General features: G+C 44.0%; 1 protein-coding gene across 2 annotated transcripts in view; it reads right to left on the reverse strand.

The window, feature by feature from the left end:
- The window catches only part of UCHL5 (ubiquitin C-terminal hydrolase L5), a 92997-nt gene that overhangs the window by 1396 nt on the left and 67899 nt on the right, over window positions 1–23702 (reverse strand). The window lies entirely within an intron of this gene.

The following is a 23702-nucleotide window of genomic DNA, read 5'->3' on the forward strand; positions in this document are numbered from 1 at the left end:
CCTCTTGACCACTGGGCACTTAAACCCCCTTCCTAACCAGATCAATTTTCAGCTTTCGGTGCTCTCACAATTTGAATGACAATTACTCAGTCATACAACATTGTACCCATCTGAAATTGTTGTCCTTTTTTTCACACAAATCGAGCTTTCTTTTGGTGGTATTTGATCACCTCTGCGGTTTTTATTTTTTGCGCTATAAAAGAAAAAAGACTGAAAATTCTGTAAAAATAAAAATAAAATTCTAGTTTCTGTCATATTAACAGGTTATTTCTCACACACAGCATATGTATACTACAAATTACACCCCAAAACACATTCTGCTATTCCTCCAGAGTATGGCGATACCACATGTGTGAGACTTTTACACAGCATGGCCACATACAGAGGTCCAACATGCAGGGAGCACCATCAGGCGTTCTGGAGCACCCAGGCCAATTCTGACATTTCTCTCCTACATGTAAAAATCTTCATTTATTTGCTAAAAAATTACATAGAAACCCAAAACATTATATATGCTTTTTTTTTTTCAAAGACCCTAGAGAATACAATGGCGGTTGTTGCAACTTTTTTATCTTGCACGGTATTTTCGCAGCAATTTTTTGAACGTGTGTTTTTAAAAAATAAACTGTTTTGTGCTTAAAAAAAAAAACAAAAACAGTAAAGTTAGCCCAATGTTTTTGCATACTATGAAAGATGAAGTTACGCTGAGTAAATAGATACCCAACATGTCACCCTTCAAAATTGCACACGCTCGTGGAATTGCACCAAACTTTGCTACTTAAAAATCCCCATAGGCGACGTATTGCAAGGTATTGGGGTATTGTGGAGTATTGGGGTATTGTGAAGTATTGAGGGTATTGCAGAGTATGGGGGGTATTGCACAGTATGGGGGGTTATTGCACAGTATGGGGGGTATTGCAGAGTATTGCGCAGGGATGGATGGCTGGATCTGTGACTGCAATTGTCACAGATCCAGCCACAGCAGCTGCTACTGCCACCCGCTCCCCCCCCTCGCCTCTCACACTGTACCGAACGGTACAGAGAGGAGAGGGAGGAACCGGCGTCATTACATGACGCCGGTTTGTTTAAAAGTGATCGCTCCGTCATTTGACGGAGCGATCACGTGGTAAACAGCCGCTATCAGCGTCAATTTTCCACGATCCGTGATGCGCCGGGTCTTCTAGACCCCAGGGGGCGTGCGAGAGGAGGATTCTGGGAGGACATCCGAGGGACGTCCTCCCAGAACAACTCCACCGCGCTGTAGACGTATTTTCTCTATAGCGCGGTGGGAAAGTGGTTAAGGTGAGCCTTAACGCCCACACACTGCACATGTGTGTCCATGGCAGCCGAGTCACAGGCTGCTTGTGGACAGCCAATCAGAGATTGGGTCCTGGCCCATAAACACATTGAAGGGCCACCAAATAGGAGTAGGAGGGGGTTGATAAGTGCCCTTTCTTGTGGTCTGTAGATAAAAATTCAAATATCCTAATACATGTACTAGAATTTTTCAAATTGGCAAACACAAGCATTTTCGGTTTACTGAACTGTAGACATTAGTGAAAATAATATTGCATGGGTCTTCTGCAAAACCACTACATAGAATAATCAGTCAGAAGACTACGATGATTTAAAGTGCTCCTAACCCAAATATAAACCAAATGTCACTGCACATATTCCAGTAATGTCAAGGAGTTTAATTAAAATGTTCTACTTTCATTTAAAGTGGTTGTAAACATTTACATATACCCAGTAGAGCGACTAGCCTCAGGTGATACACAGAGAGGAAACCTATCCTCCTACATAAGTTGTACCCAATTATCTACAGCTCTCTCCTCTACAGCCATTCAAAGTGCACAGAACCTTTCTGAACTTCAGGAGGCAGGAATCTGATGTCACACAAAGCTCAGCACAGAAAGGAGAGTCGAGTGTAATCTGAGATTTGAGTGGAGGGAATGGACACAGCCCCCTCCACACCATCTCACAGGAAACATGCACAGCGGAGGCTGGCAATCACCTGCTGTGTGCTGGAGATCAGAAGTAAGTCATGCAGATAGCAGAAAGGCTAGAAATCAATTATTTTTTTGGATTGAGGCAAGTACACACTATAGAAGTATATGCTTTGTTAAATTTTCCTTTCAGTGGTTTACAACCACTTTAAAAGTGTATCAAAATGTTTGAGAAAAAGTGTAATATTTAGCAGCTCCTATCCTTTAAGACAGTAGCTACATGATTTTTTTTTTTTTTTGAAGCCCCGCCCTGCAAAACTGTCGACAAAGGATGTCAAAAGTAACACTGAGATTGCTTTGTATCCAGGGGGAGGGGGAAGACTGCGATTATCGCTAGCGGGTGTAGCAGCTGCTTGCGATATCTGGAAGCGGATCCGGAAGGCTGGTTGTACCAAAGTTGATCGCTCAACCAACTTGGTACATTCAGCCTGCTCATTTTACAGTTTAAATCTCAGCCAGTTCCTGCTGAACCAGCAGAGATTTAAATGGTGTATGGACGACATTATCAAGTAGCTCTAAACCACACCTTTAAATTAATTTCATTATTTGGACTCCAGGTGTGCAAACTACTGTCTCCAATTAGCTTTTATTGACGCAATTAGTCTGAGTTCACATTTTTTCCCCCATCCAGCATTGTGCAGCAGGGTGCGTTCAGGAAAGGAACAAACATGTTATACTTACCTGCTCTGTGCAGTGTATTTGCACAGTGCAGCCTGGGATCCTTATCTTCTCGGGTCCCTCTTCAGTGCTCCTGGCCCCTCCCTACTGTTGGAGTGCCCCCACAGCAAGCAGCTTGCTTTAGGGGCACACAAGCCTAGCCACAGCTCCCCAAGTCCATTCAGACACAGAGCCACCCCCTTTCTCTCCTCATTGACTGACAGCAGCGTGAGCCAATGGCACCACTCTGCTGTCTCAGCCAATGAGGAGGGGAGTCCCAGGCAGCCGAGACACTCCTACAACATTGCTGGATCTAGATAGGGCTCGGGTAAGTATTAGGGGGGCTGCTTTACACAGAAGGCTTTTTATTTTAATGCATTTTCCCTTTCATGACTAAGCATATTTCTGACATTTGATGCTTACAAAATCCATATTTTTTATACTAGAAAATTACTTAGAACCACCCCCAAAAACACACACATATACGTATATATATATATATATATATATATATATATATATATATATATATATATATTACACACACACACACACACACACACACACACACACACACACACACATTATATATATAGTTATATATAGTAACGTTTTGTAGAGAATGGGGGGGCGGGGTCTTTCTTTACCACGGTTGCTGAGAAAGAACAAGTTTCTGTTTGTCACTTTTTATTTGTTACTACTGAACTCTTACTCCAAGTTGTACTACAGGCACTGTCATATGTCCTGATGCATTTTATATTGACCATCCCTATGCTAGATATAGCTCCTTATGGCTTAAATGTTGAAGGTGATTTATTGGAATGTTAGGGGTCTGAACTCACCCCACAAGCGGTCCCTACTTAAAAAACAAACAAACCCCATATTGTTTGCCTTCAGGAGACTCGCCTAACCAATGCTACAATACGGACCCTTAAAACACCCCTGGCTGGTTACACAATACCACACCACCTACTCCCGAGAGGTCTCTATCCTGCTAGCAAAATCCCTCCCAGCAGAAATTCTATTAATAATGACAGACCCTGAAGGGAGGTAAATCATAATTTCCCTCCCTCCGTATTGTCTCTTTACATTAGTAAATATATATATCCCACCTCCATTCTCCCCAGACTTACTGTCTCACTCGTCTCTTCTACTGTCTAGATCCCCTGGTCCACTACTGTTTGTAGGAGACTTTAATGCTGTACTTGACCCTGCCATAGACCGCTTGAGGGGTGGGGGCAGGCCCTACCCCTCATTTGTTGATTGGACCCAGGTGTAACCTTGCTGCGATATGGCGATGGAAGCATTCAGATAAGCGCCACTTTTCCTGCCACTCTGACCATTTCAAGAGCATGTCTCGTAGAGATCTGGCATTTGCCCCTGCGGAGGTACTCCCTATAGTTCAGGTAGCCTATCTACCCAGAGGAATCTCTGACCATGCACCTTTCTGTGGTTCTCCTCCCCCTACCAAGTGCAGAGAAAAACAGAAAAAGGCGCCGCCAGGTTAGAAACAGTACATTTTTAATTAATAACAGGTGCATTTATCCACTTACATCTATAGTGTAAATCCGGCACATGTTCTTTTTCAAGCCCTTCAATAGCAACCATCCGCGGCTGTGAAGCCGTTTCAGCTCTCCTGCAGCTGTCTGTGTTGGTGAGAATGGTCCTCCTGTCATCTGACAGGAAATTCGGATGGCTAGGGTGCTGAGACCAAGGCTTAATCCAGGCTAGTGTTGGAGCGCAGCGTAGGGCATAATGACGTCATGGGCGGTTGCGACGTTTCGGAGCATGCGCACTCCTTTTTATAAACTTTGCGAATGAGAAACGTATTGGATTTATTCCCTTGATACTCTCTCGCCCGAGGGTCTCAAAGAGGCCCTGGAAGTGTCCACCATATTATAAAGACCATCCCAATTGATTGTTTTTCTTTTTATAGGCATTATTATCATGATGTTCTGTACCTAAAGCAGTTTCATCCATTTGGGGTGGTGGGCATACCAATCCAATAGTAAGTAAACTTATATACTGCTTCATAAATTGGGATCTTAGTACATACAAACACACTCCTTTGCTGCTATAATAATCTTTATACTATATCTCAAATGGCCATCTTCCCCCTATTTTTATTTAATCCAATCTTTATCTGTAATATTAAAATTAGATTTTATATTTTCACTCATCATCATCATGTATCCTATTATTAAATTATCTTTATTCCATATACATAGATATATATTTCCTTCTAAAATGACCCAAGTTTTATCCATTCATTACTATCAGTTATCAATGAATAGAATTGCACATATATTATCGTAGGATTTTTTCACGAACCAAAACTATTTAGGTCTTCGGCCTCGTACACACTGGCGAGAATCTCATCAGGAAAAAAACATTTTTTCCCCCGACAAAATTATTGGCAAGAAGGCTAGGGGAATACTTAGATGTGTTCCTACAGCCACTAGCAGCAAAAGGTGAATCATTCATCAAAGACAGTAAGGATGTTATAAATACATTAGCGCAGGAAAGAATAGATGACTCCACACTGTTAATAACTATAGATATAGAGTCTCTATATACTAATATAAAACAAATAGACGCGTTTGCAGCAGTAGCATGGGCCCTAAAACAGAGAAGATTTGTTTTGGAGGGGTTGAGAATGGCCATGAAGAATAATTTCTTTTGGCACAACCATAATTACTATAGTCAAATAAAAGGGGTAGGTATGGGGAACAAGTACACCCCAAGTGTGGCAAACATTTTTCTAAACAAGTGGGAGAGTGAAGAGGTTTTTGGAAAGTGTTGGCCACACATACAAGCGGTTTCATTGATGATATCCTGATTATATGGAGGGGAAACCGTGAACAACTAAATGGTTTTATAGAACATATTAATACCAACAAATATGGAATTAAGTTCACAGTCAACGTACAACCTGATGTAACACAATTTTTAGATTTGGAGATATTCAAACTAGGAGATGAACTGCACACGAGAAGCTATTTTAAAGATACGGACCGTAATGGGTACATCCCATATAGTAGTTGCCACCACCCACAGTGGAAACAGGCCATACCCAAGGGGCAGTTCATCAGAATCAAACGAAACTAACTCCACGGAAGACTACTGTTCACAGACTAACACCCTTATCGACAGATTTTTAGATAAGGGCTACGACAGAACCAGGTTGGAACAAACAAGATTAGAAGTAGGATCTCTGAACCGGGAAGATATGCTTAACCACTTCCCGAGTGGTCGTACGGCCGCAGGGTGGCTCTGAATCTCTGGGAGGCCATCTTTCCTCGTTCCCCCGAGCGCGCATCGGGGAACTTCTGTACTGGCCGTGTCCCTTGGACACAGCCAATCACAGATCGCGGTAAATAAATAGCCAATCACAGCGGCTATTTACAGCACGATCGTGTGGCCAATGAGAGATGATCTCAAATGTAAACATATGAGATCATCTCTCATTGCCGTCTCTCCATCCTCACACAGACAGCGCGTGAGGAGAGAGAGAGAGAATCTGTGAGTGATACAAAGTAAAGTGATACTGTAAAAAGTGTTACAAAGTGCCCAGTGCCCAATCAGTGCCCAGTGATACCTGTGCCACCAGTGTCCACCTGTGCCAACAGTGCCCACCTGTGCCACCTCATCAGTGCCCACCTGTGCCACCTCATCGGTGCACATCAGTACCCATCTCAGTGCCATCTGTGCCGACTCATCGGTGCACATCTGTGCCGACTCATCGGTGCACATCTGTGCCACCTCATCGGTACCCATCTGTGCAAACAATCAGGGCCCATCTGTGCCACCTCAATGCACATCTGTGCCACCTCATCAGTACACATCTGTGCTGCCTCATCTGTGTACATCTGTTCCGCCACCTCAGTACCCATCTCTGCCACCTCAGTACCCATCTCTGCCACCTCAGTACCCATCTCTGCCACCTCAGTACCCATCTCTGCCACCTCAGTACCCATCTCTGCCACCTCAGTACCCATCTCTGCCACCTCAGTACCCATCTCTGCCCATCTGTGCCGCCTCAGTGCACATCTGTGCCACACACCTGTGAAGTCGCCAGTACCACCAAAAGAAAGCTCTATTTGTATGAAAAAACAAAGTTACTTACCGGTAACGTTCTTTCCCGTAGTCTTTCAGGACAGCCACCTGAGAGACCTTGGCTCCTCCCCTCTATTGGAAACACTGCGCCAGCCTATAAATTTCCTCCTCCCCTGCTGGTCCTCAGTTCTTTTAGAGCACCTCCAGTTACTGGGGAGACACAAGAAAAATTATACACATCGTTAACCATATCACAATTCCTGTAAGGAAATCTTATACATACCTTTGGGTGGGTTACCCGGCTGTCCTGAAAGACTACGGGAAAGAAGGTTACCGGTAAGTAACTTCGTTTTTTCCCCTAATCGTCTTTCAGGACAGCCACCTGAGAGGATAACCGAGCACTTACTCTAGGGCGGGACCACAGCTTGCAAGACCTTACGTCCAAAGGTCTGATCCTTAGCTGACCAAAGATCCACCCTATAGTGTCTTACGAAGGTGGCAAAACTGGACCATGTCGCCGCTTTACAGATCTGCTCCGGCGTTGCTCCAGCTCTTTCTGCCTGTGAGGCTGCCATAGATCTTGTGGAGTGCGCTCTGATACACTCTGGAATCTGTATGCCTCCTAACCTGTAAGCTTGTTCAATGGCTTCTTTTAACCATCTAGCTATAGTGCGCCTGGTAGCTCTATGTCCTTTCCTAGCTCCAGAATGCAAAATAAATAAGGAGTCCGTTTTCCTTAAAGTTTTAGTCACTTCTAAATAATGCAAGACGCATCTCCTGACGTCTAAGTTATGGAATTTTACTTCCTGTTCCCTAGAAGGGTTCGGACAAAATGAAGGTAATATAACTTCTTGCTCTCTATGGAACCTCGAGATTACTTTAGGCAGGAATTCCGGGTCCATCTTAAAAATTATACGATCTGCGAAGATCTGAAAAAAAAGGGGGTCTGATCGATAAAGCCTCTAACTCACAGACCCTTTTTGCTGTGGTGATTGCCACCAGAAAGACTGCTTTTAGCGTCAGCGTCTTTAGGTTGCAATCTTCTAATGGCTCAAAAGGGTTTTGCTGTCAAAGTCTGCAGTACTAATGACAGGTCCCATTTCAGGAAGACTGAATTTTGTATAGGTCTTTGCCGGCTCAGGGATCTGAAGAATCTGACTATCCATGGGTCAGATGCTAGCCTTTCCTCTAGGAAAACTGACAGTGCGGATACCTGACTTTTTAACGTACTAAGGCTTAGTCCTTTTTCTACACCCCTCTGCAGAAACTCTAGGACGGCCACTGAACTCTGTGTATTAAAGGAGTTTTCTATGCACCAATTGCCAAAGCACTTCCACACCTTATCATAGATCTTGCGTGTCTCTATTTTTCTACTTTAGCAGAGTCGCAATTAAGTGGTTCGAGAAACCCTTTGCTTTCAGCAGCTGCTCCTCAGAAACCACGCGGCCAAGTTCCACTTTTCCACTTGGGGGCAGTATACTGGGCCTTGGGAGAGTAGGTCCTCCTGGACTGGCAACAACCAGGGGGGCTCTATAGCTAGTTCTTTCAGTATAGAGAACCACGGTCTCCTGGGCCAGTGAGGTGCTATGAGAATCAGGTTGGTGTTCTCTGCACGCAGTTTTCTTAACACTGCTGTAATTAATATTGGTGGAGGAAAGGCATAACATGTCCTGAAAGTCCACCCTTGTGCCAATGCATCCACTCCCAGTGCTCCGTCCTCTCTGTTAAGAGAGAAGAAGGTCTTGACTTTTTTGTTTTTCTTGGATGCAAATAAGTCCACTTGAGGTGTTCCCCATTTTTGCGTGATTTGCTTGAACACCTTCCGATTCAGTTCCCAGTCGCCTTCCTTCAGCTGAATTCTGCTGAGGAAATCAGCTACTGTGTTTAAATCCCCTTTTAAGTGGATTGCTGATAGAGAGTGTATGTTCTTTTCTCCCCATGTCAGGATTTCTTTCGCTAGTGCCCACAGGGTTCCGCTTCTTGTTCCACCCTGCTTGTTTACATAGGCAATGACTGAAGCGTTGTCGGACCTTATTTGAACATGATGTCCTTTCAGTTGTTTCTGGAAGAATTGAAGTGCAAGCCCTACTGCCTTCAACTCTTTCCAGTTGGAGGATCTCATCCTCTCTTCCCTCCTCCAAGTCCCTTGGGTTATTTGGGAGCCCAGATGTGCTCCCCATCCTATACCACTTGTGTCCGTGGTAAGGATTTGAGAAATGGGAAGTGTCCACAGCCGACCCATGGTCATATTCTCCACCGTCCTCCACCACCATAGGGTTCTTTTTACCTGTGTCGGTATTTGAACCTGGGTGTCTAAGGACTCCTGCTTGTGGTCCCAAACCTTTAGAAGGAACATTTGCAGTGGTCAAAAATGTAAGGCTGCCCATTGAACAGCTGGGATTGCTGATGTTAGTAACCCCAGTGTTGACATGATCTGTCTGATGGCACATGGTGAATTTACCTGGATTGCCCTTGCTTCCTTTTGGATTTTTTCTATCTTCCCTTTGGGTAGAAAAATCCTTTGCTGAACAGAATCTATCACGTACCCCAAGTATGTAATTTGTTGTGTGGGTTTTAGACTTGACTTTTCCACATTTATTAACCACCCTAGATCCTTCAGAAAGGTCTGTGTGATTTCGAGGTTCTTTTGCAACCTCTCTGGGGTTTCTGCGAACAGCAGCAGATCGTCCAAGTAGGCGATGATGGATATGCCTTGGACTCACAAGGGTGCCAGGGCTTCTGCCAGAATCTTTGTGAAGATCCTGGGTGAGGAGGAAAGGCCGAAGAGTAAAGCCTGAAACTGTAGATGCAAGGTTCTGTTTTCCGTCTCTACCGCCAATCTTAGGAACCTTGATGGTCCTTGTGTATTGGGACGTGTAGGTAAGCGTCCTTTAGATCTAAAGAGACCAGAAAACAGTTTGGAGGTAGTAAGGCCTTCACTGAATATATTGAGTCCATTCTGAACCTCTTGTAGGTTATGGACAAATTCAGGGGCTTGAGGTTTAGGATTGGTCTGACCTTTCCCGTGGGCTTTTGTACTCCAAAAATGTGGGAGTAGAACCCGAGTCCCCTTTCTTTTTTGGGGACCTCTACTACCTCCTGTTTTTTGAGATCCTCCAGGGCTCTCATTAACCCTTCGGCTTTTCCTCTGTCCTTTGGAAGCCTTGTTAAATAACATTTCTTTGGGGGTGGTTTGTAGAATTCCAGATGATAACCTTCCTTCATGATTCTCAATATAAATTGATTGGAAGTTATCTTTTCCCACTGAGGGAGGAAGGCCCCCAGTCTTCCTCCCACTGCGAGCAATTTGTCATTTTTTATCATAGGCTTGTTCAGGAGCACGAAAAATAGCTCCTGCTTTGCCTTTTCCTTTCTGGGCCCAGGGCTTTTTTTGATTGTCTGCCTTGGGTGTTGTGAAGCGGGGACCTTTTGGAACCCAATTAAAATTGTTTTGTCTCTTTTTATTCTGCTGTGGCTGACCCCAAGGTGCTTTGCGTTTCAGCGGAAACGCTTTTTTCTTATCCGCTGTACGGTCTAGCACCTTCTCTAATCCAGGCCCAAAAAGCAGGTCCCCTGTAAATGGGATGCCGCATAGTTTGGCTTTAGACGCGCAATCCCCCTGCCATGTCTTCAACCATAAAGCCCTCCTAGTGGAGTTAGCCAATGCAGATTATCTGGCTGCCATCCGCACAAGTTCAGCTGAGGCGTCTGCAATATAAGCTATGCCTCTCAACAATGTGGGAAATGAGGATAGGATTTGCTCTTTTGCAGTCTCCTCCTCAATGTTAGCCTGAATTTGGTTCAGCCAAAATTCCATGTTCCTGTCCTACCACCGTGACTGCCATTGCTGGTTTCAAACTACCCAGCGTGGAGTCCCAAGACTTTAATAACAAATCCATTTTCTTATCCATAGGCTCGGATAAAATGCCCATGTCCTCAAAAGCTAGGTCTGTATGCCTTGATACTTGGGAAAAGGCAGCATCTAGCTTTGGTGTCTTGTTCCATATTGAGGATGGGTCATTCGAAAATGGAAATCGTCTTTTCAAAGCTTTAGAAAAGAATGGTTTTCTTTCTGGTTCCTGCCATTCTTTCTTAATTGCTTCGATCAGAACTTCATGGGCTGGGGAATTTTTATTTTTCTGTTCACCTAAACCCTCATACATCTGGTCATGCAGGGATAGTGATTTGTTCTCTGTTTGAATACCCAGAGTGGTATATATAGCTCCCAAGAGGTGATCTACATCCTCCAATGAGAGTTTGTAACGGGAGGGCTTTCTGGAATCACCTTCCTGAGCCTCCTCCTCTGATTCTTGTGAACCGGACACTGCGCTGTCAGGTTCCTCTTCTGGCTCCTCACTAGGAACTCTTGAAGGGCCTGCACTAGTGGAAGGTCTTACTTCCGGTACTAACGCTGTTGCCTGTACAGGAGGAGAAGCTGGCTGAAGCTGCGGGATCTGAAAACTTTCAAAAAATGTTTTAAAAGAACCAAAGGTGTTAGATAGTTCTTTGACTGATGATGCCAGATCACTTTGTTCCGCAGTGTGCTCCTGTACTAGCTTGTTAATACAGTCGCTACAAATAGCTTTTTTCCATGATTCCCCAAGTGTGACTTTACAGGATGGACACTTTTTCCTTGAGCTATGGGTATTCTTATCTTTGTCAGTTTTCTGAAAGACACAAGGGAACAAAATATACCCCATGGTTAGTACCGTAACTTTCCCCCTGCTACACGGCAGGTGCGCAGTGCATTCATACGGGCTTACCACACTAGGGGCCCTATGAATCACCCTCTGACACTGAGGGGTTAAACCACCTCCCTATTACCCTGGGGGGTGTAGAGGGATGGTGGGCTTTTCTAGGAGAGGGGAAATACACCCTAGGTTCCCCTTACCTTAGTATGGCTGGAGCTGGTCTCTGCTGGAGCAGTATCTTTGCCTTCTGTTCCCGACATGTCTGTCACCAGCGCCGCTTGTGCGGTCTCTACAGCGTTATGCAGCTCCCTCCAGCCATTGCCTGGCTCCGTTTTTGAAGTCCGCGCCCGGAACCGGAAGCCGTGAACCCGGAAGTGCACGCCCCCGTATGCCGGACATGACGTCACCCGCCGTCGGCTCCGAGCGGTCCCAACACTCAGCGTGGTTTGCGTTCTGGAATCCCCATTCCTCCTGCAACCACACGCCGCTGAGCATGAGACGCTGGCTGCACTTTACCCGCACCGCACTCGGTGCATACAAGAAACGGAGCCCCCCCCCAACCTGCACTCAGGGATGTGGGGGCGGCACCCCTGTCTCCAGGTTAGTAACTTGATTTTTTTGTCCAAGAGCCCCTGCTCCCTTCCAGGACCGGTATATGCCTGAGCCTCCCTTGGCTCTTCCTGGCTGATTACTGATGGTGTCTCCCCTCTGGAGGAAACACAAATAACTGAGGACCAGCAGGGGAGGAGGAAATTTATAGGCTGGCGCGGTGTTTCCAATAGAGGGGAGGAGCCAAGGTCTCAGGTGGCTGTCCTGAAAGACGATTAGGGGAAAAAAGGACAAAGAAATCATTTGGGTACAATGTAGCATGACTGAGTAATTCTCATTCAAAGTGTGAGAGCGCTGAAAGCTGAAAATTGCTCTGTCAGGAGGGGTGTTCAGGGTGCTCTGTCAGGAGGGCCCAGTAAGGAAGTGGTTAAAGAAAAGGTAAAAACACAACCCGAAAAGAATGTCACCTTTATAACATTTGTTAGGCCCAAATTTATATACAGGAGAGCCAGAAGAATTAGAGACACCATAGTCAAAAATGTGCCGGACCCAAAGAAGATGGTGTCCTTCCTAGACCAAAAGGGTTTCTTCAGATGCGGTAGGTGCAAATCTTGCCGCATTACAGAGGGACCGAGGAAGGTACACCATTTTCAATCTCATGTAAATAAGGGGGAATTTAAAATAGAGAAACTAATCACGTGTTGCAGCACACATGTCACGTATGTTTTAGAGTGTGAATGTGGACTGCAATACGTGGGTAGAACCACAAGAAAACTTTCAGTACGAATAGGGGAACATATTTTGAAAGGGTTCATACACCACAGTGTATCATTGCACTTTAGGCAAAAACACAACAGAGATCCAAAGTAAATAAAAGTTTTACGCCATCGACAAAATGGAACAAAACTGGAGAAATTTGAATTTAAAAAGAGAAGTATCGCGTAATGAAACCCAGTGGATTTTTAAATTGGGCACACTCAGACCTAATGGAATGAATGTGGAATTAGATATAAAATTGTTTTTTGGAAGATTATTAGTGAATTTTTATATATATATATATATATATATATATATATATATATATATATATATATATATATATATATATATATATATATATATATATATATATATATATATATATATATATATATATATATATATATATATATGTATGTATATATATATATACACACACATACACACACACACACACAGTACAGACCAAAAGTTTGGACACACCTCATTCAAAGAGTTTTCTTTATTTTCATGACTATGAAAATTGTAGATTCACACTGAAGCAGTGGCGGCTGGTGCTCCATTAGCCCGTATACTAATCAATTCCCATGTTACCGAACCATTCCCAATCACCAGAGGCACCTCTGTCACCCCTCTTGTTTGCTCTGGCTAGGGAGCCCCTGGCTGTACAGATCCATAGCTTTCCATTAAAGGCCTCCCCATAAAGGATATAGAGGAAAGGATATCACTCTACGCAGATGATACCTTATGCCTCGTTTCCACTGAGCGGATCGGTACGGTATGCTATTTTGGGCGTTTCTACTATGAAAGTGTGCCATTAAACCGAACCGTACCATTCTGGGTCCTGCTTCAGACGTGGGGCCATAGAAAATGGAACGGTTCGGTTAGGGTGGAGCTACAATACATTCCACTGATTGGTGGACACGCTAGGCATTTTTTCTAAACCCTGTATGGCCCCTGACGGTGCGACTTGCAGTGGAAACTCTCACCAGAATAGACCGGACCATTCTAACTGTTCCAAACTGTACCGACCCGAACCGCTCCGCTCAGTGGAAAGAGGCAATAGTCTACCTAGCAGACCCCCAAGACTTTCTCACTAATATCTTAGCTGAAATTAATACATTTGGTGACTTTTCCAGATTTTGAGTGAATTGGGACAAATCATTTCCTTTTCCCCTAGACCAAGCTACTATGTCAATAATTCCTTCGGACTCTAAGCTGCAAGTCGCCACCTCCTTCACATACCTAGGAGTCACAATTCAATTACCATTATCCCTATACATAACTAATAACCTATGCCCCTTATTGCTACAATTGCAAACACAAACCAAAACAGTGGAAAGATCTACCCCTAGACCTAATATTCTCAAGACGATTTACCTGACTAAATTACTATAGGTCATGGCAAATTCTCCTTGTAAAATTCCAAAATCCATTTTTAAAAGTATTGACTATTTTCACTGCATTCCTCTGGAATGGTTGCCCCCCCCCCCCCCCCCAAGGGTTGCACTGGAGACATCCACGATTGGCTCCAACCCAACCCTAACAATGCCTGTAACACTACTGAAGGCGCTATAGTCTCCTCCTTTCATAACATTGTATATAGAGGATACCCTCCACCTGGACCAGGTATGACCATTATACGTACCTCCCTCTCCCTAATGCAAACTGTAGTAGCAAAGCTTTCTACTGACTCCTGGAGGGCTTCCACCAATAGTCCACTATGGTTTAACCCTTACTCTCGAATGAACTATGCTCCGTGCCTGACCCAAAAAGATGGACGTCTAGGGCAGTGATGGTGAACCTTGGCACCCCAGATGTTTTGGAACTACATTTCCCATGATGCTCCACTACACTGCAGAGTGTATGAGCATCATGGGAAATGTGGTTCCAAAACATCTGGAGTGCCAAGGTTTGCCATCACTGGTCTAGGAGAATTAAATATCTATGCCATATATATACCCCTCAGGGGTTCAAGTCCTTCTCTCAAATGCACTTAGACTTTATCTTACCACACACCTACCTGTTTTACTACTACCAACTCAGACATGCTATCCAAACACAAGTCGGTTCCCTGGACAGTCCTCTCAAAATGCCAGACCTGGAAAAGCTCCTTAGGTCCTCGGACCAGACAAAGCTCATCTCCACCTACTATTAGGCTCTTGTGACAAACACCAACCCTAGATTTAAGACAGCACAAAATACAACACTTATGAAAAAATACACTATCTAATGAGATATTAAAGTGAGTACATAGTGGGTTAATAGGAGTAAACCCATATGCAGCCCTGTAGGTGATCAGCTGGCGTCTCCTCCTCACTGCTTCTCATTAGACAGAAAACGACCTTCCCAAAGATCCAGTCAGAAATATTGGCACCCCAGATGTTTTGGAACTACATTTCCCATGATGCTCCACTACACTGCAGAGTGTATGAGCATCATGGGAAATGTGGTTCCAAAACATCTGGAGTGCCAAGGCTCCAAGTTAGAGACCCATGACTAAGTCACGTGCCGAGTGACGTAACGCGTGGGGGAGGAGCCTATGTGACGGGATTACGATCCTAGTGAGGAGACCATCACACTGAGCGGCAACTTGATTCCGAGCCTGTGTTAATCGGCGGATTTGTGAGTTCATACACCGTCGGTGTAGTCCCTTGTCCACTGTCCTTGTCATACAATATTGTACTATGAGGCTTGTCCTCTCTTTTTTCTCTTTCCTACATATTGGAGTATTTCTGACTGGATCTTTGGGAAGGTCGTTTTCTGTCTAATGAGAAGCAGTGAGGAGGAGACGCCAGCTGATCACCTACAGGGCTGCATATGGGTTTACTCCTATTAACCCACTATGAACTCACTTTAATATCTCATTAGATAGAGTGTATTTTTTCATAAGTGTTGTTGTTTCCTAGTAACATTATTCACTGTTTTCGATAAATACTATCACATTTACTGTATTCACTTAGCACTAGTTAATATTAGCGCTATCTCCTATTCATTTCACTCCAGATGGGACTGGTCGCCTGCATGCCAATGTGCTTTTGAAGTTTCTAAGCGGAAGCTGTTGGCGTCACGCATGCTCGTGCACTATGACCTCCAGAAGCCTCTCACCTTGGCTTGTGATGCTTCACCCTATGGTCTGGGGGCGGTACTATCCCACATCTTACCAGATGGGTCAGAAAAACCAGTGGCATTTGCCTCCAGGTCTTTGACAAAAGCAGAAAGCAATTACTCACACATAGACAAAGAGGCTCTTGCGCTGATATGGGCAAGTAAGAAGTTTCATCTTTTCCTGTATGGTAGGGAATTCACCATACTGACGGACCATAAACCGCTCCTTCAGATCTTTAGTCCTGACAAAAGAATCTCCCAGACTACTGCGGCCCACCTCCAACGCCATGCCCTATTCTTGGGGGCATACAACTACAAAATCCAGTATCGTGGTCATGATGCCAATGCGGACGCAATTTCCCGACTGACAGGGAGGTCCATGGACTCTTCTCAACCTGTCGAGAGTTGTCGTTACACCAGCCTGTCCTTCTTGTCTTCTGGGGAGATAGCAGCCCATACAACCAAGGATACCTTTCTGAAAACAATACTCTCCTGGGTACGGTCCGGTTGGCCTGCAACCGTCACACAGGAGTATGAACCTTTTTCCGTAGGCGTATGGAATTAACTGACTGGCGACTGTGTTTTATGGGGAAGACCGAGTGATCATTCCACAAACCCTGCAGAGAAGCATTCTGGACTTGCTACATACTGGTCATCCCGGGGGCACACGTATGAAACAAAAAAGCCAGAGGCTATGTGTGGTGGCCAAACCTAGACTCATATCACAACATATGTGAATGCTTGTGCTGGATGTGCACAAATGGCAAGAGACCCTCCGAGGGTGCGTCCAGCCCTGGACTTGGCCCACGGTTCCTTGGTTTCGCCTACACTTGGACTTTGCAGGCCCGATCAGAGGACACACCTTCTTGATCATAGTGGACGCCCATTCAAAGTGGCCTGAGGTTATTCCTGTTACTCAGCCGACTACGGCAAAGGTTTTCATACTGTTACATCTTGCTGCTACGTTTGGATACCCCAGAGAAATCGTCACAGACAACGGTGAACAATTCACCAGTCAGGAGTTTCAGCATTTCCTGACTACCCACAACATCAAGCACAAGTTGACTGCACCTTACCACCCGGCTACAAATGGTCAAGCAGAGCGGTTTGCTCAGACTTTCAAAACGCTATTTCAAAGCTACAGTGGCTGCAAGTAAACAACACTCCCTGTCACACCAGCAGCTGGACTCCTTCCTTTCTGCTTACAGAAACACACCACATGCAACCACTGGGAAAACTCCAGCGGAACTCCTCCTGAGTCGGCAGCCATGGACCGTTTTGGATATGCTCCGCCCTCAAACAGTCCAGGAACATGTACTGCAGTCCCAAGACAAGATGGTCAAACACAATGAGCTCCCCCGATTCACAGCCCAACAAAAAGGTATGAGCCCGATCTTATGGGGCTTCCAACAGCCGTTGGCTTCCTGCTGTCATTGCAGAGACTTTGGGACCCAAGATGTACAAGGTGCACCTGGAAGATGGTTCCATTTGCAGATGTCATGTGGACCAACTGCGTCCTCGTTCTCAACTGCCCAAATCCCTGATGCCGGCTGAACCACCAGTGTCTCAAGAAACTGCTCCCAGCGAATCAGGATGCACGGACACTGATGATTGAGGGAATTCTGAACTCAGCTCCAACAGAGCCCTCCAGCTCTGGTCCGGAGGTCTGTTCACCCTCTGAGCTGGTGGATCCCTTCTTGGCCCCACCGGTGCCCATTCCGGCCAGCCCTGTTTCCTCCAGTCCCCAATCGCTGGATGCCCGGCCTCAACGACACTGTCGCCCTCCTGACCGGTTTCAGTTGCAAGAGCGATTACGAGACTTTCGACTGGGCCAACGGAAGTGATCCGATGACATATTAACCCCACAACTGTTCCTAGAAGCTTGGTCTCCCATCTGGATGCGGGAGAAGTCTTGTAATTCTCCTGTGTTTGAAGGACTGTTATTGGACAGTTATCAGTTAATGTTTTGTGCCTGTTTTGTTGTTTTTTGTTTAGGGATGGGTGGAAGGTGTTATACCTGAAGGGTTCCACATGTACTGTCACTTTAAGGCTAGCTCCACCCAGCAGTGATGACAAGGGTCAAGGGGCATAGTAGCCATCTTGAAGAGCGCATGTAATCAAGCAGATAAGATGTACTGTCCTGGGATGCATGTTGCAGTGTACAGATGACCTGAAATAAACATCCATTGTTCCAGACCAGAGTCGTGTCTCTCACAACACAGAGGAAATAACACCCCCTCTGCCAACTGTTTCTGGGGATGTGGATAATCAGCTGATTTTCTCCACTGCTTTTGGACCTGTCCCAAAGTACAAGATTTGTGGAGAACCATAGGCTCCATCTCCTCTGCACTAGGTCTCCCAAATAAAGTCAACCCCAAGAATTTTCTATTGGGCATCTTTGGCGACCTCACCATTCCCTCCCAGACCAAAAGAAGAAGTCCCTTCTACTGAGTCCCTACCTATATACAAGCTTACCTTTAACATCTGAAAGAGGAAAAAAGCATTCCACAAAATATGGGGCAGATGGCAAGCTAGTCCCCAGTCCCTCTCCCCTATACTGCCATAATAAAAGACTACTGTAAAATCCGCACTGTACTCCTACTCTGCCTCAATCATAATGTATGAAACTATAACACTTAACCTCCAAGATTAATGTTTGTACAAGATGTATTTCTACACTGCCTAGTGAAATGTCTACATGATGTAAACCTCCCCTTAGTTATAAGCTGGAATATGAGTATTATGTACTGAGATTTTTTTTTTTTTTTTTGTATGCATGTCTGTTGAGAAAATGCAATAAAAATATCTAAATGACAATTGTTGCAATATTTTATGTCACACGATATTTGTGCAGCGGTCTTTCAAACGCAATTTTTTGGGGAAAAGACACCCATGAATAAAAAAAATAAACAGTAAAATTAGCCCAATTTTTTGTATAATCTGAAAGATGTTACGCCAAGTAAATGATACCAAACATGTCACGCTTTGAAATTTCGCACACTCGTGGAATGGCAACAAACTACGGTACCTAAAAATCTCCATAGGTGACACTTTTTTTTTTACGGTTACCAGGTTAGAGTTAGAGTTCTAGTGTTAGAATTATCGCTCTGGCTCTGGAGACAGGGGTGCTGTAAAAAAACTTTATTTTTTTACATTGTGTTTTAAAAAACAAAACAAAAAAACTCTGATTCTGAATACTGCATTTATTTATTTTTAAAACCGGCGCCATTGACAGCCGAGTAAACCGGAAGTGGCGCTGTGATGTCGCTTCCATGTTTACATACAGGAGACTGGCACAAACCGGTTTCCAGCTTCATGCAAGTCTGACTCTAGCTGCCGAAACGTGTCTCCTGGTGTTACAGGAGGCCCACCAGGAGATCCGCTCCTCCAGTATAATGTACTGCCCCCTCTAAAAAAAAAAAAACAGTCCCGGGATGATGCTTGCAGCTGCAGGCATCATCCCGGTATAACCCCCTAAAGCCGAGGCCACATATATGCGTACGCTTGGCGTCAAGGGGGTTAAGATAAAAAAAAAAAAAGAAAACACGTCTGACTTTACAACCACTATCTACATGCGCATTCCCTGGGATTCATATAGAATGGCACAGACAGATTTTGCTAAAGTGTCTCTTGTGCATTCTAAAAGTGGTGAAGAATACGCCAAATTCATGTACCGGTCTGGAACTTGTACTTTGAATTTAGTTCATGCTGTGCCACTTTTGCCAAATCTGTACACCAAAAAAAGTAGGTCTTGATTAGCACGATTTATACGGTTGGCGCGTTCAATGCGACACAATGTAAAAGCGAAGCATTTTAGAACTACCTGAATTTGGTGCACTAGTCACTGTCAGAACCAGAAGTGTTGCAAATGCTTAGTGAATTTGGCGCAATACAGATACAAGAGAGATTAACAACAGAAATGTGGAGCAGTAGCTTTATTGGATTCCCCTATTGCGTTTGTCTGTTGTATCTTACAGTAGATGAGGATAAAATCAAATGTTCTAACAAATGCTGCAGATAAACAGTTAATTCCAAGGGGTTCATATGCTTTTTTTTTGCCACTGCACAATTAAGAGCGTTCCATTGGAACGGACTGGGCAGGGGGCTCAAACTAGATGCATAATTTACTTATTTTTTACTCGTTCTAGAATGATAATGGATGTTATATATTTTAACCACTTCAATACAGGGCACTTTTACCCCCTTACTGTCCAGGCCAATTTTCAGCTTTCAGTGCGGTCACACTTTAAATCACAATTCTGCAGTCATGCAACACTACCCAAAAGTACATTTTTATAGCTTTGTTCACACAAATAGAGCTTTCTTTTTGGTGGAATTTAATAACTACTGGGATTTTAATTTTTTTGCAATAAAAAAATAAAAAAAGGCCGCCTCGCGATAGGATGGGAAAATCACCTCCCGGTCATCATTTGTCTATAGCAGGGATATGCAATTAGCGGACCTCTAGTTGTTGCAGAACTATAAGGCCAATGAGGCATAGCAAGACTCAGCCAGCCACAAGCATAACACCCAGAGGCAGAGGCATGATGGGACTTGTAGTTATGCAACATCTGGAGGTCCGCTAATTGCATATCCCTGGTCTATAGGCTGTGCGTAAAGTGGTTAACCAAATGTACTGTACATATTTCTTCCTGAAAAAGATGTATACTGGGTGAGTGAGTAGCTTTAGAGTCCAGAATTACTATAAATATTTGGGGATTTTGATACCTAAAAATAAATTTATGACATATGCTCTTAATTACCTCCCTATACCTAATAAAATAATATCTGAACTACGGCAATGTTGGACAGGTATCATTTGATTAAAATGATTTGTTTGGCTAGGTTGCTATATCCGCTCCCGACAATTCCCCTACTGTTAAAACAGATATTGAGAGGTTAAATTAGGTCTTTTCTTTGTGGCAAGGTAAAAGGCCTAGAATTGCTCTAAAGAGATTACACATGCCTAAAGTGTTCGTTAGGTATTATTCTTCCAAATTTTTGCATATGCAATTTGGCTTGCTTGGTACACTAAGTTAGGGATGGGGTTAATGGCACATTATACTATACCAACATTATATAGAGTCTCAGATGGTAGAACCATGGTCTACTGTGGGTCTTTTGCATATGCCTTTTTGAACTCTCCCTATACATATTAAAAAATAATTTGCTTTTGCAGGATACTTTGACATCATGTAGAGGGGTTGAAGAAGTTTTTTTTGGCTTTGGGAAGGCAAACTCAAGTTTTTTATTTGGAGAGAAGTTTGTACAATATGTCCTCTACATCCCAATAGTTTCCTCTTACCATTTTCAATACTTTGTCATAAGTATGGTATATTGGAATTACATTTTTACAACATGCAGAACATAGGAGTTTTCCCATTTCTGTCTTGGGAAATTGATTCTCATTAAAGCTCCATCTGATTTTTAGGTGTCTATTAGATAAGCCATCTGAAAAGTTTGAATTACGTGGTTATATCCTCTTGAGGTAAGACATAAAAAAAAGGACAAAACCTTTTAAACTCGGGAATTCTAGTTTAACCACTTGAGGACCGGCGGACGACGATATACGGCGACAAAATGGCATGGCTGGACACAAGGGCGTACATGTACGTCCCCTTAGAACCCAGCCGTGGGTCGCGAGCGCGGCACCCTGTCCTCTTCTCCATGACCGTCCCCGCGGGAACAACGGACCCGATCGCCGCCAGTGTCCCGCAATCGGGTCACATAGGTAGAACGGGGAGAGGCAAGTGTAAACAAACCTCTCCCCGTGCTTTCTAGTGTGGCTGTCACTGATCGTCTTTTTCTTGTGTTAGGGAACGACGATCAGTGACGTCACATGCACAGCCACGCCCCCTCCTGGTTAACCCCATTCACTGCCAGTGTAATTTTTTACAGTAACCAGTGCATTTTTATAGCATTGTTCGCTGTAAAAATGACAATGGTCCCAAAAGCGTCCGCCATAATGTTGCAGTCACGATAAAAAAAAAACCGCTGATCACTGCCATTACTAGAAAAAATAAATAAAAAAAATGCACTAAAACTATCCCCTATTTGGTAGATGCTATAAATTTTGCACAAACCAATCAAACGCTTATTGCGATTTTTTTACCAAAAATATGTAGAAAAATACGTATCGGCCCAAACTGAGGGATATTATAGCAAAAAGTAAAAAATATTGCATTTTTTTCAAAATTGGCGCTCTATTTTTGTTTATAGCGCAAAAAATAAAAACCGCAGAGGTGATCAAATACCACCAAAAGAAAGCTCTGTTTGTGGGAAAAAAATTTCGCCAATGTATGTTTGGGAGCCAGGTCGCATGACCGCACAATTGTCAGTTAAAGTGACGCAGTGCCAAATCGCAAAAAGGGGCCAGGTCCTTAAGCTGCATAATGGTCCTGGGTGTAAGTGGTTAAAGAGTTTTTGAATATACCACTCGAGGAAGCTTGATCTCATATCCAGCAGGGTTGGAAATGTACTACTAAAGTAAAAAGTGAAAAGGTAAGAGCCGTTCCTCTCGAGTTCCCCTTGCGCCTATCTCACGATCAGCGCGTGGTTCCGTAGGTATCAGCAGCCTCTAGGCGTTTCGCGTAGAGGCTGCTGAGGATGCAATATACTTTGAGAAACGCGTAGAGGCTGCTGATATCTACGGAACCACGCGCTGATCGCATACATGGCTGGAGAAGCTTGGTGCCGGCATACGGGCACAACCAAATGCGAGTGCAATACTTACCTGTTTTTATGTGACCAATACATTTTTTACGTACTACACCATGAGGGGCACTCTTTTTTTTATGAGCCCTCGTAGGAGGGAAAGAGACCCCACTAGTACATCCAAGGCATCTGGCAGTTGGTGAAAATACGTGCAAGAGGAGTGGTTATCCTGGGAATGAACCAAAGGCATTTATTGAATGAGATCTGGCGAGTGGCCATTTCTAGCGGTGACGGGAATATCACGGTGACATTTCATTGTGTTATAACACCTCACGAAAGAAGCATTCATATAAGCACCTGATTAGTATATTGGGACTTTAATAAGAGGACCAATTTAGAAATCCTCTGTCACATATATATTTTTTCCACTACATTTTTTCATATATATATATTTCTATTAGAATACTTGTTTGTTTTTGAGGTAGTGATCATTTGAATCTGGCATAGGGGCACATATGCTTTATAAGAGCACTATTTTATAAGTGTATAAGCAGATATATGCAAGTTGTTTTGTGTTTTCTTGTGTTTTTACAATTTTTCTGAGAAGAATATTTGTATATAAGCACTTGCCACATATTTATACACATTTATACTTATTCGGTGTATTACCAAATGGAGGTGATATGTATTGGGGGGCTAATAACTAAAATCATTGCCCAGAAGTAGGTGGCGATAGATGAACCACTAGGGAAGCGCAATTCACAATACACAGCATATTACATGCTGTTCCTACTTCATCACTATGATATTCGTTCTCTGTATTCTACAAAAAAAAAAAACTGGTTTAACCTGCTGCTCTCTGTCTCCACTGTCTTCTGCTTATGTCCCCAATTCAGCTAGGGATTTTGAAGCTGTGTTGGAAACACTGCACATGCTCTGGTTTTAGCGAGTTTCTATGCTAAGCCTTTCCTCCCCATCTCATCTGAGCAGCCCATGTGACTAGAGAGTCACACGTGTGGGTGTATACACAGTGGTAAATGACAGCCCACCCCCTCCTCCTCCATGCCCACTAACCACAATATATTGGGGGGGGGGGATTATTGCATGTAAATTAATGGTGGAGTCACCTCCTTCTTATTCCAAGATACAGGTTGGAGGGGCGTGACACGGCCTGTGACTGGCAGAAAACTGCCCACACCATGTTATTGCCACAAAATAAGAT

This window comes from Rana temporaria, chromosome 7 (assembly GCF_905171775.1).
Source record: "Rana temporaria chromosome 7, aRanTem1.1, whole genome shotgun sequence".
NCBI classification, from domain to species: Eukaryota; Metazoa; Chordata; class Amphibia; order Anura; family Ranidae; genus Rana; species Rana temporaria.